Source organism: Lissotriton helveticus, chromosome 3_1, assembly GCF_964261635.1.
Source record: "Lissotriton helveticus chromosome 3_1, aLisHel1.1, whole genome shotgun sequence".
Classification (NCBI taxonomy): domain Eukaryota; kingdom Metazoa; phylum Chordata; class Amphibia; order Caudata; family Salamandridae; genus Lissotriton; species Lissotriton helveticus.
The window spans coordinates 736435893-736452367 of NC_136061.1; the positions used below are offsets into that span (position 1 = coordinate 736435893).

The 16475-nt window shown below is 47.0% G+C and overlaps 1 protein-coding gene across 3 annotated transcripts in view; it reads right to left on the reverse strand.

Moving 5' to 3' along the window:
* The window catches only part of BMAL1 (basic helix-loop-helix ARNT like 1), a 659821-nt gene that overhangs the window by 520319 nt on the left and 123027 nt on the right, over nt 1-16475 (reverse strand). The window lies entirely within an intron of this gene.

The window sequence follows — 16475 nt, forward strand, 5'->3', positions numbered from 1 at the left end:
TACCTCAACAACCGCCTCACATTCTACACACCCACCCGCCAGCTCCGCTCCACCAGCCTCGCCCTCGCCACCGTCCCACGAATTCGCAGAGCCACCGCTGGAGGAAGATCCTTCTCCTAACGGGCGGCCAAGACATGGAACTCCCTCCCCACCCACCTACGGCTGACCCAGGACCACCTCTCCTTCAGGAAACAACTCAAGACCTGGCTATTCGAGCAGTAGCGGATCCCTCCCCTCCCAGCGCCTTGAGACCCTAGCGGGTGAGTAGCACGCTCTACAAATTTGCTTGATTGATTGATTGATTGATTGATGTTGTGGGCAATGTTTTAGACTACAAATAAGTTGATGTGGATGCTGTAGTCATTGATGTGCTTGCTAATGGTCTCATCAACAGATTACTCATAGACTTTTTACTTGTAAATGGTTTATTCGTTGATGATAGTCCATTGTTTGCCTTTTCTCTTTAGACATCAAGTCCATCAAAGAAGGGGTTCAAAGCTCAGACCTGATCTTTACTAGTTTCTTTTGGGAGGGAGAGAAAAAAGAATCCCTCCTTCTTGAGGATTTGCAAGCTTCAGCTGATTTTAATGGTGTCTAGACTTTTTGGAAGGCTCTCCAGATGAGTCGGATTCTTCATGTCTCTGCTTTTTAAAAGGGCAAAGATGATTTGTGTCCTTCATCCCTAGAAAAAACAAGTTACTTACCTGTACGTGTGGTTCTCCGGTATTGATATCTTTTATAGATTCACATACTTGAATCTTCCCCGTCGTAATGGTGGGAGTCCCACAGTAACAGTACAAATAACAGTATTAAAGACCTTACTATAGTCCTACATAGAAATGAAAAACACAATTTCACAACCTTTCAACCTCATTTCATAACATTCAAAGTTCAGCCAATCACAGCAGAGACCTCAGTGTAACCTTCCCCTACTGAGCCACCATACCTCAGATTTTGAGCGCAAGTGCATACATAGATTACTCAGAGGACTGATCGGGGAGGAGGGAGTATCACATTTGAATCTATAAAATATATCAATACTGGAGAACCACAGTGTACAGGTAAGCAGCTTGTCTTTTGTCCAGCATTTAATCTTTTATAGATTTACATGCTTGAATCCGACTAGTTACCAGTATGCCAGCAAAATAACAAAATAATGGCGGTGGGAAGGCGCACTATCCAACCATGACGTAAAAGAGAAATACCATAAGGCAAAAATTAGAAACATGAAATAATTTGCATATATACCTATACATATAAAGCAAGTGAAAAAACACACAGACACACACATATAAGGAGGCTAATAGCCACATACCTTAGGCAAAGAAAAGACAAAATGCAGCTTGTCCAACAGCTATATCTGCCTCCTTCTAACCATTGAGGCAGTAATGCTTCGTGAATGTGTGAGCACTCGCCCACGTTGTTCCTCGTTGAATGAGCCTGCGTCTTTGCAGGTAGTGGATGTCCAGCCTTTTCATAGCAGAAGTGACCCAATGAGAAATGCTGGCCCTAGTCAAGGCCTGTCCTTTTCTAGGTGCAGAGAATAATATCAGTAATTAAGAGGATTTATGGAAAATCCTTGTTCTTTGCAGATAAAACTTCAAGCAGCATTTAATGTCCAATAAATGGAGAGCTCTATCCGCCACTGAAGATGAAAGAACTAGGAAAGAACACAGGGATAATTACAGGTTCATTGAGGTGGTAGGTTGAAGGCACTTTAGGTATAAAAGAAGGAATAGTATGAAGTATAACCCTGTCTGGCAGGAGCTAGAGATATGGCACTTTTATGGTGAATAACTGGATTGCGCTGATATGTCTTGCTGACGTAATGGCCAAGAGAAAAGCCACCTTCCAAGAAAGAAACTTTAACTCACATTTGTGCACTAGTTCAAATGGAGGTCACATAAGTTACAACATAACTGTATTCAGCTTAACCCTGGGCAAAGCACTACGCTACACTCGCGTAGTTTGCGAAGTTTCCGCTACTTCGCAATACGTGAATTGCACGTAGCACAGTGCAAACATGCGTAGCGTAGCGCAGCGGTCATTTTTTGCTTGCTCTCGTTCCTCAACGTCAAGTTGGCGACCGCGAGCAAACAAAATGACATCCCGGCGAGACTTTTTCCTCGTTCGCGATCAGCAACATCAAGTTCAGAAAGCTGCCGCTAGAGTAAAAATCTACTTGAGCGGCAAAAGCTACAGCTCGCACTGTGCAAGATGGCGTTATCAATGATTGCACAGTGCCAGATGCTTGTCCGCACTGTGCAATCATTGAAAACGGCATCTTGCACAGTGCGAACAGGCTACTACGCAGTCAGCGTAGTGTTACGCGTAGCTCGCGTAGTGCACTTCGCGTAGCGCTACTTCGCGAACTACACCCAGGGTTAATTCAGCTGCCACAGTACTGGAGGAGGTCTGACCGGAAGATAGAACCTAAAGAGACCTTTAATAAATTCTTTGATGAGTCTATTGAACCACAAGGAAGATGGATCTGAGCGTCTTCTATATCTGGATATTGAAACAAGGTGAACTTTTATGGAAGATGCAAAAGCCCTGCTTTGGCTAGGTGCAAGAGATAAAGGAATACTTACTCCGTTGAAGCTGAAAGCGGATGCAATGGATGAGTAATACACAGTGCACAAAATATTTTCTATTTTCAAGTGAAGCACTTGAGCATGGAAGGAGCTCGAGAGTTCTGCAGTTTTGCTTTGCAGTCTTTGGGTAATCTCAAATTCCCAAATTCAGCAAAGTGAACAGCAAAAGCCAACAAATGAAGAGATGGAATTTACGGATGAACCACTTGGCCCTGATCATGTAGAGAATGTTCTAATTTGGAGGAATGAGAATCGGAGAACACTCTGATAGGCGAAGCAGCTAGGTGTACCAGTATTGCCTTGCCCACCCAGGAGCAATAAGAACCAGAAGACACGGCACCTGCTTCATTTTCTGAAGGACTTGGGGGTGAGAGGAAACAGAGGGAAGGTGGGCGCGAACATCCTGCCCAAGAAAACAGAAAGGTGTCTCCTCACGACTCTGGTTGAGGATTCCTGCTTGCAAAGAAGGTGCAATTTTCATTGAGGTATGTAGCGAACAGATCTAATGTTGGAGAACCCCAGGACTGGAAGACTACCTGCAGCTGTTGGTCGATCAGCTGTTATTCGTGGCATTGCCTGGGCACCTCCACTCATTATGGACTCCCGGCACGTATTCCACCTGCAAGTAGCTGTGGTTGGCAAGAAGCCACTCCCAAACCTGTTGAGCTTGGCAGGAAAGTGCTTGAGATCTTGTGCTGACTTGCTTTCAAAGGTAGAAGAAGGTGGTAGTATTGTCCGTCCGGACAAGAACTGAAGAGCCCTGGATTCGAGGTAAGAAGGCTTTCAGGCCCAGGAATACCGCCCTGAGCTCTAGTAGGTTTATGTGTCATTCTAACTCCTGCTGGGACCATTTGTTGTGAACTTGTAAGTCATGAAGGTGAGCCCCCTCATCCCTCCATCAATGCATCTGAGGTCATTACCAACTGTGGCACAGTGTGAATGGAGAGGTCCTGTGTAAGAATTTGCTCAGTCCTCCAGCAAGACATCGCAGTTTTCACTAGGAGCCAAAATATGAGTCATGTCGTTGAACAATCCTTGAGATTGAATCCATTGCGAATCCTCCTGCAAAGGTTGCATGCGGAAACGGTAACTGGGGATCAGTGGGATGCACGAGGACATCATCCCTAGGATGGACTTGAATATTCTCACAGAAAATGACCTTTTTGATGAGAGAAACCTTATTATTTCTTTAATACGTAATACTCTTTCTTGAGTGGGAAAGGCTTTGCCGAGATCTGTGTCGAGTAATGCCCCCAAAAAAATGATAGACTTGGAAGGAATGAGGGACGATTTTTCTAAATTGAGACGAAACCCTAGAGAATGGAAGAGATTCCGGCAGGCTTGAGTGGAAGTTTTGGTCGCCTGGAACGTAGGAGCCTTTATTAGCCAGTTGTTCAGGTAGAGAAACACCTGGTATCCTGAACTTCTTAGAAAATCTGCTTTTAGGATCATGAATTTGGTGAAAACCCTGGGAGTCGATATTAAACCAAAAGTAAGCAACTTGAACTGATAATGGTGCCCTGCCACTTCGAACCTGAGAAATTTTCGATACTTGGGGTGAATTAATAAGTGGAAATAAGCTTCGAGGAGATCGAGAGAAGACAGATTATCCCCTTTTTCAATGAGAAGAAGGATCTCCTGTAGAGAGAGCATCCTGAAGGATTGTTTTTTGCTGAACGTGTTCAGCAACCGGAGGTCCATGACCTGTCTCCATTTTCCTGTTTTCTTCTTGATGAGGAAGAAGTGAGAATAAATCTCTGATTACTTTGTTTAAGGGGTACCTCTTCTATAGCGTGTGTTAAAAAGGAGTGATTTTATTTGCTTCTTGAGGTCTGGAAGATGACGAAGTGGAACTTTCCGTGGTGGAGCATTTGGAGGGTGCTGAACGAATTCCAGGGTGTGACCGTGATGGAAGATGTCTTGCATCCATTTGTCCGATGAGATGGACTTCCACTTTTGCAAGAATTTTGAGAAGGTGAATCCGAATTGCTGTGGCACTGTAATGGCAGGGTCCTGGTGATACTCATTGTCTCCTGTTAGAGTCCTGGGACCTTCCAGCACATTACTGCCTCTTACGTCCTGTTGGTCTTGAGTGGGACTGTGTAGCATTGGAGCAAAAGAATTGATTGTATGGTTGGTAGGTATTCTGTGAGTAGGTCTGGAACCGCCGTTGAAATTGCGGTCGAGATGTATATTGCCCCCGAAATCAATGTGCTTGCAGAACAAGCACTACCCAGTGAAGGGCATATCAAGAATTTTGGCATGTACCTCAGGATGAAAGGTGGTTGCTCTCAGTCAACCCTGACGACACAGCACCGCTACTTCTGCCATCTGGCGAAAGGCGGTAAATGACACATCCAGGCAATCCGAATGAGCTCTGAAGATGCTCTTTCCCCTTCCGACAGAATGTCCTTTGCTGCTTTCTTTTTATCCTCAGTGTTAGAGACGGGACCCCCGGCCGGCCAAGGCTCACGCCAAAGTCAGTCAGGGATCACCATTTCTAAGTCAGGGCAAGGGAGTTACACACCAAGATAACCCCTGCACACCCTCTAGGCAGCAAGGCTAATCTCGGAGGCGATGTGTAAAGCGTTTGTGCGCGCACTCCAGCGACAACACCCTAGGCCCACCACAAAGGAAACTCCACACAAGGTTATATCAAAAATAGCCTTTGTATTATAATAAAAACACATTAGATAAGACACACACTTTACAATGTGCCAACAGGCACGGGCAAGATTTACAAGGGATTATGTACAGGACAGAGCCACCTGGACCACTGTCAGGGGAATGCACTTTTAGAATTAGCACTTGTTGTAGGTATAACACTTAGCACAAAGACATATAATGAATGTAGCACACAAAATAGTTACATGTAGCACACAACCAGGACTTGCTGGTAAAGGGTAAATACCTCCTACGCAACCCTAAACACTGTAGGAAAATCACGCAGGGAACTAGGACCTTATTCTAAGGACCTATGGAAGGAAACCACCATCACCTAAGCATGTCACATGTAGCAAAGGGAAGGGAACCTAAAACAATCCTCTAAGCAGGTTACTTTTAGCAGAGGGGAAGAAACACAACTCAATCACCTAAGCAGGTCACATTTAGCAAAGTGACCGAAGCATTAAACACATTGCACATGAGGCATCAGAATACATTCCCTTAAGCAGGTCACCTTTAGCAAAGGGAAGAAAAGCAATCACCTAAGCAAGTCACATTTAGCAAAGGTAATAAACCATAATCACTCCTCTATGCAGGTCACTTTTAGCACAGGGGAAGAAACATAAACAATCACCTAAGCAGGTCACTTTTAGCAAGGGTGATAAAACATCAACAATCCTCTAAGCAGGTCACTTTTAGCAAAGGGGATAAAACATAAACATAATGCACATGAGCCATCAAAGCATATTCAGAAGTGCATGTAGAACATTTGCGCAGGAATCAAATAAGCAAGTACATCACAATGCGCAGGGTGCACATGGCACAACACTAGAACTGTCCCTCAGGCCAACTGGCCTCGCAAGGGCTGAAATGCCCTGAGTCCAAATGTCAGGGAGGCTGCGCAGGCAGCCAGGAACACAAGCCTAAACGTAGCAACTGTCCACTAAGTGCTGGACAGTTGTGAATCAATGATGGCCAACGTTGGAGCCTCGTGGGCTCAAGGACAATGGTGAGGGCAACACAGCGTGGGAGCCACGGGGCTCTCACCAACTGCCTGTGTCCCCCCAAGAGCCTCTCTGGGCTCTAAAGTACAAATGGCGCTGTGAGCCTCTCAGGCTCTGAACAAGCACTGGCCCTCCTGAGCCTCTCAGGGCTCGTGAAACAACTGCGGGCTTGGGGAGCCACTCGGGGCTCAAAATACACAAATTGCCCCCAGGAGCCTCGGGGCTCCTCACACCAAAAATGCGGGCGTCGTGAGAGTCCTTCGTGGACTCGGAACAAATGATGCACCCAGAGCCTCAGGGCTCCACACACTGGAGGGGGAGGGGCGCGCACCGGCAATGTGCCCCGACGCCCTCCTCCCTTTACTCGCTCTCTCTCGGCCCCACTCACCGGCTCTCTGCTTCCCGGGCGGTTCTGGCTACGGGCTTCCTTCGACCGGCCTCTTCACCGGCTGCTGGCAGAGGTCCGGGGCTCTCCTCTCACTCGGGAGCCTCGGCAGGACGCGCAGGCTGCTTCCTGCTTCTCCGGTCTGGCCCCGTCACGCTGCAATCCGCCTGACTTCCTCTGGGGCCGCCAATGGCAGCGCGGCCCTGGGGGTATGGAGGCGGGACTTCCGGGTCGCACTAGGCAGCGGCCCAGCAACGGTTCCAATGTCCCTGGGCTGCGGCGGTGAGTTTCGAGGGGCAACGCCGGGTGGGCACCGGCTTCCTTAAATAAATAATCAAATCGAGGTGGGCACTCGATCGTGGCATAAAGCGCTGCTAAGCGCTCGGGGAAAGAATTATCAGCGCTCCACAGCGCTAGCAGGCAAATAAGCGCTCCCAAGCGCTAGGGGCATGCAATAAAGCGCTCTCAAGCGCTAAGTAAAAGTAACGCGCCCCAGCGCTAAAGAGAGCACAAAGTCCAGCAAAGTTCTTCAGTGAGGCAGGGGGGGCAAGGCTGGGCCCAGAGCCAGCTCACTGGGTCCCCAGGTAGGGAGACAGTCCAAGTGGCGATCCTCCTGGCCCCAGCAACAGCAGCAGCCCCCTCAGCTAGGATCCAAAAAGCAGAACAAAATGTAAGGACACAGCCCCTTCTTATACCACTAAATCCTTTGTGCAGGGTGGGGGGAAACCAGTTGCAGCTGGTTTTGGAGCACCCTTGATGGCCCAACCACCCTTTTCATTCACTGGGGAGGCTAGGGTCGTTAGACGTACCACAGGGGCCGGAGCCAGCATTGTGTGGGGGAAGCCCAGCCCCATCAGGAACCAGATGCAACCCTCCCACACATCACTCATGCTGATCTCTCCACTCACTCCTGGGCAGACCCATCCAGACTTCCTGGAGCCAGGCTTGCCAGCCAGCCCCAGCCAATCACGCTACAGCACCCTCACTGCACACATACATCAATGTCTAGAAGTGGCACTTCCTCACTAGACACATACAAGCCGCACATACCATCGCGCAGCATTCATTCTCACGAGTTCACACATACCAAACTCGAGCCTGCACTCCCCACACATCAGGAACTAACATGGACACATACATTCCCCATGCATTCCTATAGGAGGGCAGGCCAGCCATACTACACGCACGCACTTTACCCTGGGACACAGGGAAAAAGTGCGCAGAGACCCAAAAATCACTAACACAGATCACATACTAAAAAGCAAAAAGATTAGGGGTGAACCTGCCATAAGGGCCAAGTCCAACACTCACGAAGATATTTATTTATTTATAAAGTTTTATATAGCGCAAACTTGATCCCAAAGGATATCAGAGCGCTTTACAATTTGAGGCAAAGGTAACAAATCAGAACATTAGTCTAACATTGGTAATCTCACATATTGCTTCTTTGTTGGTTTTATTCTCCTTCATTGGGAAATTAAGTTTTAACCATTGACTTTAACATCTTGAATTCTGACTCTGTCTGCCCTGGGTTCTGCAAACACAAGACGGCCCCCAGGTTCCTCACGGTTATTCAGGTTATTTGCGCTCAAGATTGTTTTCCTCTTTGAGGGTGTTTTTGGTACTTTTGGAGATGCTTTCTACTTTCTCAAGCTTCACCAAGATAAGGGGCTGGAACATGTAGTGTGGGATGCACAAGGAATGTGTGAAGAATTATTTGCCTTGGAATACTTTCAGGAGCCTGGCCAGCTCTGGTGAGTTTCCTTCACGTAGAGGGTGTCTTCTCGAAAACGTCTTGTGCATTCGCAATATTATAAAAACAAGGGTTTCTTGGCTCATAGACAGGATCTCTCCTGAGAGGTCGACACATCTGCACAGTGCTGCATTTCCCGGCTTGAGAAGTCTCTTGACCCTAGGACTATTATCTGGGACCCCCAGTCTTGGTAGGGTCAGGATGAAGACACTGCAGTCAGTGAGGTATTTTCTCTGATCATTGCTATTGAGATATATGTATAGATATATATGGTTATCTTTATATGTGTTTTTGGTTGGTGGGCACATTCATTTATTATTTGCTTGTGCTCTATTTTCTTGCACTCCACTTGTGAATGTTTCATTGTTATCTGTGATCAGTACATTTATATTTAGCTATTTATTTATTTATGTAACGATTTACTCTTGCACTTTAGAGATTAACAATCTAGGTTGCATGATCATATGAATTGACAAGTATAGAATATGTGAGCTTATATATTTCTGTTAACTGTAGTCAACCTAATTTTCAGGAGTCTTTTGAACATGTAGTCCCACTACACTTTAAATTTATATTTGAATTTGATGTATCTAGAAGTATTTTACCAAGAATTGAAAGCACAGTAACGTATGAAGAATTTGGTATCCGTTCAACTGTATAACGTATTTTACAGCGATGACATGAATTTTCAATTTTGATACTTATTCTAGTCGGGTTGTCAGCAGTAGTGTGTTTGCTTTAAAAGAAATTATACATTTTGCACTTTGTACTTATTTGCACATTTATGCACTTATTTATGCACTTTTTTAGTCCACGTGACAGGTCATTATGGTTTCATGGAGAATAATGATTTTTTTATTCGCCCAAGAGTGACACCTTGTACATAAAAAAATTATATGCATTTACCATTTTTTAGCTATGACATGTTCGCGTTTTTTTATGCATTTTAACTTACAAGAGTTTAAACTAGCGCAATCTATATGAGCTGTATTTTGGGCGAGTATGCCTTCTAGCTTCATTACTTTGTCAGTCACGTGACTATTCGAAATTGTATGTACTAGCACTTTAAAAAGCACTTTCACGTCAGCACTCACTGTCGAGTGAACAAGCAGCTGTTGCTGCGAAACGTGTCTTGACACAGCAGGAATAAAAGAACTTGGAAGCACATACCTTGGGTCCGTGTCCATGTTACGGCAAGCGGTGAGAGTCTGCAGGAGTCGTATTTGGAACTTTATATATATATATATATATATATATCAGCGCTCCAGCTCCACTATCTCTCACGGATCACTCGTAGGCGGGTGCGGTTTGCTGCAGTGGACAACCGCTTAATACAAAGCTCCAATTCTCAAAATTTCGTTTTAGAATAACCGCACTCACAGAGGGGAACGTGGCACACACATTCTTTATTTGCCAACAGTCAACAAATACGTTTCGGCTTCAAGCCTTCGTCAGTGTCGATGGCACCCCATAGAGTAGCATGTTAATAAAGTTTCCTGCCTGTAAAAGCCGATCCACGGCCAGATGATAGCCCAATGATCATTTTGAAAAGAATTTTACAACCCGGGAGAACATAGGGATTGTATTAAACATGCGCGCCCATATATGTGAATGTAAACATTGGAAACGATATTCGATTCCAAGATGGCGCGCTATTTTCGAAAGTGATCCTTGTCCCCTTTTGATGTCTATGTACAGGCAGGAAACTTTATTAACATGGTACTCTATGGGGTGCCATCGACACTGACGAAGGCTTGCAGCCGAAACGTGTTTGTTGACTGTTGGCAAATAAAGAATGTGTGTGCCACGTTCCCCTCTGTGAGTGCGGTTATTCTTAAACGAAATTTTGAGAATTGGATTTATATATACATATATAAGGGCTTTGTAAGCCCGAAACGCGTCTTGCCCTCTTGCCCCATACCTTTCCGGCAATAAAAGACCTTTGATTCTTCATTTGTGGTCCGTCTCCTGCTTGCCTCGCTGTTCCGGTTCCTGAGCTGCAGTGGCTTTGTCAGGAGTTTGCGCACATATATATATATATATATATATCCTGCTCAAAACTCTTCGCACTCACGCAAAGACCACAGCACTCCAGAGGGACAGATCAGGTCCACAGTTTTCTTTATTCAGGAACCACACAAACGCGTTTCGGCGTTCTGCCTTCGTCAGTGTCTATATATATATTACGCATACGCGGTCCCACTCACATTGCAGGGCACCTGTTGGACGCTATATTTTCTAATATCCAGTCATCCAAGGTGGACTCACCTACTCCCATGGGCTGGACTGACCACGCTTTGGTCGTCATGTCTATCCCGCTCACAGAGCCTCGTTACAATGATTCTGTTCAAATGGTCTTTGAACGTCCTTGGCGCAAATTGAAAACCGAGGAGTTCCATGACGTTTTAGCCAGGAATCCTCTGGGCCTGTTATCCGATTCAGAATCTGACTATGGCACATTTTGTGATGGGATAAAACTCGGTCTTGACTCCTTGATCCCTGCTAAATGGTTTAAGGGGCGACCTTCTACCACTAGCCCCTGGTACACCGATTCTTTGAGTGCACTAAGGAAAATATGTAAAAAAGCGAACGTGAGTGGAGAAGGGACTACGATCCTGAGAAAAAACTGAGTTATTTCGCCACTATTAAGCAATACCATAAAGCCATTTGTAAATCGCGGGCTGATTACTATGCAAGCCAAATTAAGCTGAGCTCCAATCCAGCAAAATGTATCTTTAAGATTCTTAAAGATCTCAGGTCTAAGAAGGTCTCGATGCCTGCTATATCATCGGCACAGCAGTTTGATGATTTAGCCACCTTTTTTGTAGAAAAACTGCATCTATCATTTCTTCCCTCCAGCCCCCTCTTGCCCTATTCCTGTGCCCTTAGTCACTGGATTGGGGCAGACACTGTCAGCCCTCCCACACTTGTCTCAGGAGGAGCTCACTCGGTTGAGCGGTAAAATTAAAACTGGCTTGCCTGCTGACCCCTTAAGTCCTTCTCAATTTAGAGAGTCCTTCTCCATCTTCCAGGCCCCGCTCCATAATATAATCAATACCTCTTTTTCTACTGCTATTGTACCTGCTCTCTGGAAACAGGCGTGTGTGTCCCCCATTCTTAAGAAACCCACACTGGACCGTCCAAGCCGGAAAATTTCAGGCCCATTTCCCTGCTCCCTTGGGCGCGAAGGTTGCAGAGGCACATGTTTAAAACGTGCTTACTCAATTCCTGCAATCCAATGATATTCTGGATGTCTTTCAGAATGGGTTCCGTTCGGGACACAGTACGGAGACGGCTCTTCTGGCCACCCCTGAGCACCTGTGATCCATTCTCGATGACGGTCAAAGTGCGGCACTTATTCTGTTAGATCTCAGTGCCACCTTTGACACGGTCTCACATAACATCTTGCTACAGCGGCTCGAGGAAGCTGGAGTGATCGGGTCAGCCCTTGCATGGTTCAGATCTTTTCTGACCGAGCGATCTTTTAGAGCTCCTCCGTTTCCCTCCCAAGCCCATCGTATTGAGCAGGGTGTACCCCAGGGCTCAGCTTTGAGCCCTGGGTTGTTTAACCTTTATGTTCAACCCCTGGCTGCGTTCACCAGGCAATGGGACCTTGTGATGGTCTCATATGCCGACGACACACTGCTGATTGTCACCATGGTGGAAGGTACTGCTCCTAACGCCTCTAGGTTTAGAGATGGGATGACGGCAGTGGCTCGCTGGATGGCCTCCAACTGTTTGCAACTCAATGCCAACAAAACCGAGGTTTTGTTGGTTGGGAAGAACGTTAATCTTTGGAATGAACAGTGGCCACCAACCGCTCTGGGTGCAGACCCACACCAAAGACCTTAGTCAAAAATCTTGGGGTCTGGATAGACACTTCCCTTAGCTTTCGGGATCACACTAGGAAAGTTGCCGGTACTTGTCTCGGCCTGCTACGGGGTTTCAAGACCCTTCTGAAATTTTTTGATCCTACTACACGTCAGCTGGTTATACAGGCTACTATTCTATCACGCCTTGACTATGCCAGCTCTTTTTTGCTTGGGGCTAATAAGGCCAAAATACGTCGGCTACAACGCGTCCAAAATGCCGCTGCAAGAGTGCTGGTAGGCCTTCCACGATTCTGCTCAGCTGCTGACACTATTCGTAAACTGCATTGGCTCCCTATGAAGAGTAGGATTCAATTTAAGGCACTGTGCCTTTCTTTTATAATTGTGAAATCAGCCCACCCTAGTCTATTGAGCAAGTTGCTCACTCTGTATGTCCCCAAACCCAGGTTACGGTCGGCAGGTCGGCAGTTGGTCGCTGTCCCTCGAGTTAAGCGTAGCTTGGCGGGAGGGCGTTCCTTCCGCTATCTGGCAGCCAGGCTTTGGAACTCTTTGCAGGAGCAGATCCGGGGTATGGATTGTTTACTCGCCTTTAGAAAAGCTGTCAAGACATTCCTCTTTCCTTTAGCCTAACCTTGGTATTTCTGGCTGCTGCTTTGTTTCCGGTCACTGTGCCCCTCCTACTTTGTAGCTGAAAGCGCCGGGACGCCCCTTTGCTGGGGCAGCTGTGCGCTACACAAGCTTCTTTAACATAACATAACATATATATATAGTATTGGGAAAGGAGGTGTGGGACCCCCATCCTGAGCTGTATCTTTGCCCCAAGCCCAATATATTATTAATTTGGGGAGGAGGGCATAGAGCCACCTCCCCAAACCATATAATGCCCCCCATATAATGCCCACTCCCATCCTCAATTCCCCAAGGTCTGATGTCCGGCATTGTCCCTGGGGACCTCAGTTAGAAGTCTGACTCTCTGCCTGGGCTCTCCCACTTAGGGAATATTGGTTTGCTCCTAAACGGCGGGAGCAGAAACAAAAGCTTGTAGCCCTCTTCATCCAGACAGAGAATTTTAATAAACACAAAATGTCACGGTGAACGCCAGACCAAATTAGGGGCTCAGTTATTAAAGAAAGTCTCAAAAGTGCACTCATGGAATGTGTCCTTGCATTAAGGGCAGCCATACAACTTGTGTGAAGTCCCAAGAATTTACAGAAGTAGGACAAGAAGTAGTACTCCTAGAGAATATTTGTGAACTGCATTTTAGCATGAGCAAATATGTATGTGTACATTTACTCATGCGAAAATCTTGAGTGTTGGCAAGCTCACCATCCCTCCACCCACTTGTTTCCCCAACTCTTGAATAAGGTTTACGTTTGCCATTCTCAGGAGTACATTTCCAACATTTCTCAATATGGGAAAAGATTAGAGAAGAGTTGTTGAAAATGCTTATAACATGCAAGTTAAGTAGGTCTGCACAGACTCAAAAGGGCATTTTAACCCCGGAACTATTGCTTACCACTACCTTCAGCCTCAGTATGTATATCTGCAGAAACGTGGCAACATGAGGGGATTGAAAGTGTTCAACAATACTGATATGAGCCCTGACATAATCAGAGAGGCTAGATCAGAGCTCTTATATAAGGAGATTGCTGCCATAATGTGTCGCCGCACTACATGGCACGAAAGGGACAAGTGGATTTTGTTACAGGACAAGTAGATTTATGAACAAGTAGATATTTTATTAAACTCTACACCCCTGAGGACTGCGATGCTACTATGCTGCACCACTGTCTGAGTGAAAAGGAATAGACCTGTATCTTGAAACCAGGACTGTTGGACTTGACCCTTTCTGCAGGGTCATCCCTGAACTTTTTGCCTTCCTCCAATATTCTCTCTGACCTGTTTTTGTTGGTTTAATGACTCTGGGCACTTTACCACTGCTGACCAGTGCTAAAGTGCATATGCTGTCCCTGTGGAAAGTATATATGTGATTGATTTCCATGATTGGTTCATTGGATTTGCTGTCAGTCCCCAGTAAAGTGCACCAGGAGTGCCAGGGCTTGTAAATGCCAATACTGCTAGTGGGCCTGCAGCGCTGGTTGCGCCACCCACAGAAGCAGCCTTTTAAAATGTGTCTAAGGTCTGCCATTGCAGAACCTGCGTGCAGTCTGGTACTGTCCTGCTAGTTGGGCAAGTGCACACACTTGCCAGCCTCTAAACCTTCCCTTTACTTCATGTGAGTCACTCCTATGGTAGGCCCTATGGCAGGGTGCATTGCAAGCATAAGGTAGGACAAGCCCTGATGTGTGTGTCATGTCCTAATAGTGAATTACAGCCATTTTCGTTGTTCACTATTGTAAGGCTACATGTTCTCATAGGCCAGGATGGGCTGCTGGAATTATTACACCCTATAATCCCAGCAGACTCAGGGAGCATGGTAGAAAATCAAGTTTAGTATGCCTGAACTCAGAATAATAAAATACTTCTTTTAGTAAAGTTTATTTTAATATCCTGTGTTTGCAAATGCTACTTTTAGAAAGTTAGCATTTGCTTGCCTAACCATTTCTGCCCGCCTCTGCCAGGATGTGTATCTGCTGTCTGGGTTGTGTGAGTTACAGGGCTGGGGATGACAGGTGGTGAATGGAGGGATGACACCAAGGTGGGTGGTGAGAGTGCCTCTTGACTCTGAATAGGGCTGTGCTCTGCCACGACAATGCTGGCTCCACCTCCTGGGGAGCGACTGATGACTCTGCCCGACACCTAGCCCAGGAAGAGGGAAGACTGTCAACAAAGTGCTCCTGGCTGTACTTGTCATTTCAATGCTGGCTCTACCTCCTGCGGAGTGTCTGCTGTCCCTGCCCCACACACTGAAAGGAGAAGGCAGAGTCTGCACAACCAAGTGCTCCAGTGCTGAAAAGGACTATGCAAAGGCCCCCCTGGCCTGAAAAGACAAAAGAAACTGAATGTAAATGTAGGAGCCCTGCTCCTAACAAAGCAGATCTTGTTTTCCCACAACGAACCTCTGCCCAATTAGAAGGACTAAGAAGAAGCTGAAAGGACTGGCCTGCAGTTTGCCTTGCTGAGGAAGGAGAGGAGAAGCCCAAAGAGGACTTTGTTTTGCTGTGCTGAAAATCATCTCCAAGGGCTTGTCTGAGCTTGCCCCCTGAACGGAACCCCAGGACCAGTGGGTTCCTTGAGTCTTCGCTCGTCTTGTGAATCGAGTCGTGTGTTCCTCCCGCCGGAGCCGAGACTGCGCCCCCTCCTAGGGCCGTGGCACTCGGGAGCTGGCCTGCCTCTTCACCTGTTGAGAGCCCCGCTCGTGTAGAGCCGCTCTCTGTCCCTCGGGCCATGTCGCCTGCTCATCTGCCCCCTTGCCCACCATCGGAGCGTGCTTGAGTGCTTTCTCGCCCCTCCCGCCGGAATTCCTCTTGCGAGAGCGATCTTTTGCCTGGACGGCCGCCCGTACTCCTAGACGTACCCGGCCGCCCTGCTTTGCCTCCGAGAACGAATACAGGCCGAGCCGCCCCTCCGAAGTGACCCCCAGTACTGCCCGTACTGGAGGTCGTGGGCCACGCCTGCTTGTGAGAACCGCCCGCTGATCAAATAGACCCAGAGATACGCTGGTGCTACGAAGCGCACTGTCAGCGTACCACTCGTGCCCTGCCAAAGAGGACGGCTACAGCCTGAACGTCGCGCACTTGACCGCACCGCACCTTACCAGCTTGCTGCAACGGGCTCGGGCCCGCAATGTTCTGATTTCCCCGTGGCCTGGTGCGCTTTCAATTGCTAAGAGTACATGAAGCCTGGTTCGCACTGAAGTGCGAGTCAATCCAGATTGGTACGTCGCGTACCCTGCCAGAGAATCGTCTGCGCTGTACGCGGTGCACCGTGAGAGAGTCGGCAGCGCCTGTTCTCCCCGCACGAACGAAGCGTCACAAAGGCGCCAGACCTAGCGGACATTGTCCCCGAACCCTGATACCGGACCTTGAGGATAGCGGAACTATTTCCAAGGTAATCAAAAACAGATGGAAGCAGCCTAAACCTTGTCTAAGAACTTTAAAGAAACCTTTGCCATTGTGGAGATCTGGTGGCCCCAAGTTTAAAAACGTTATAGAAGGTCTTGTGATAATCTTCCTGCCTGCATATATTTTTATATAAAGAATACGTATTTTTACAGAACCACAGCCTGGTGTCTATTTGTGGGGAATCAGTGTGTTTGCTGTGTATTATTACAAATGCTTAACT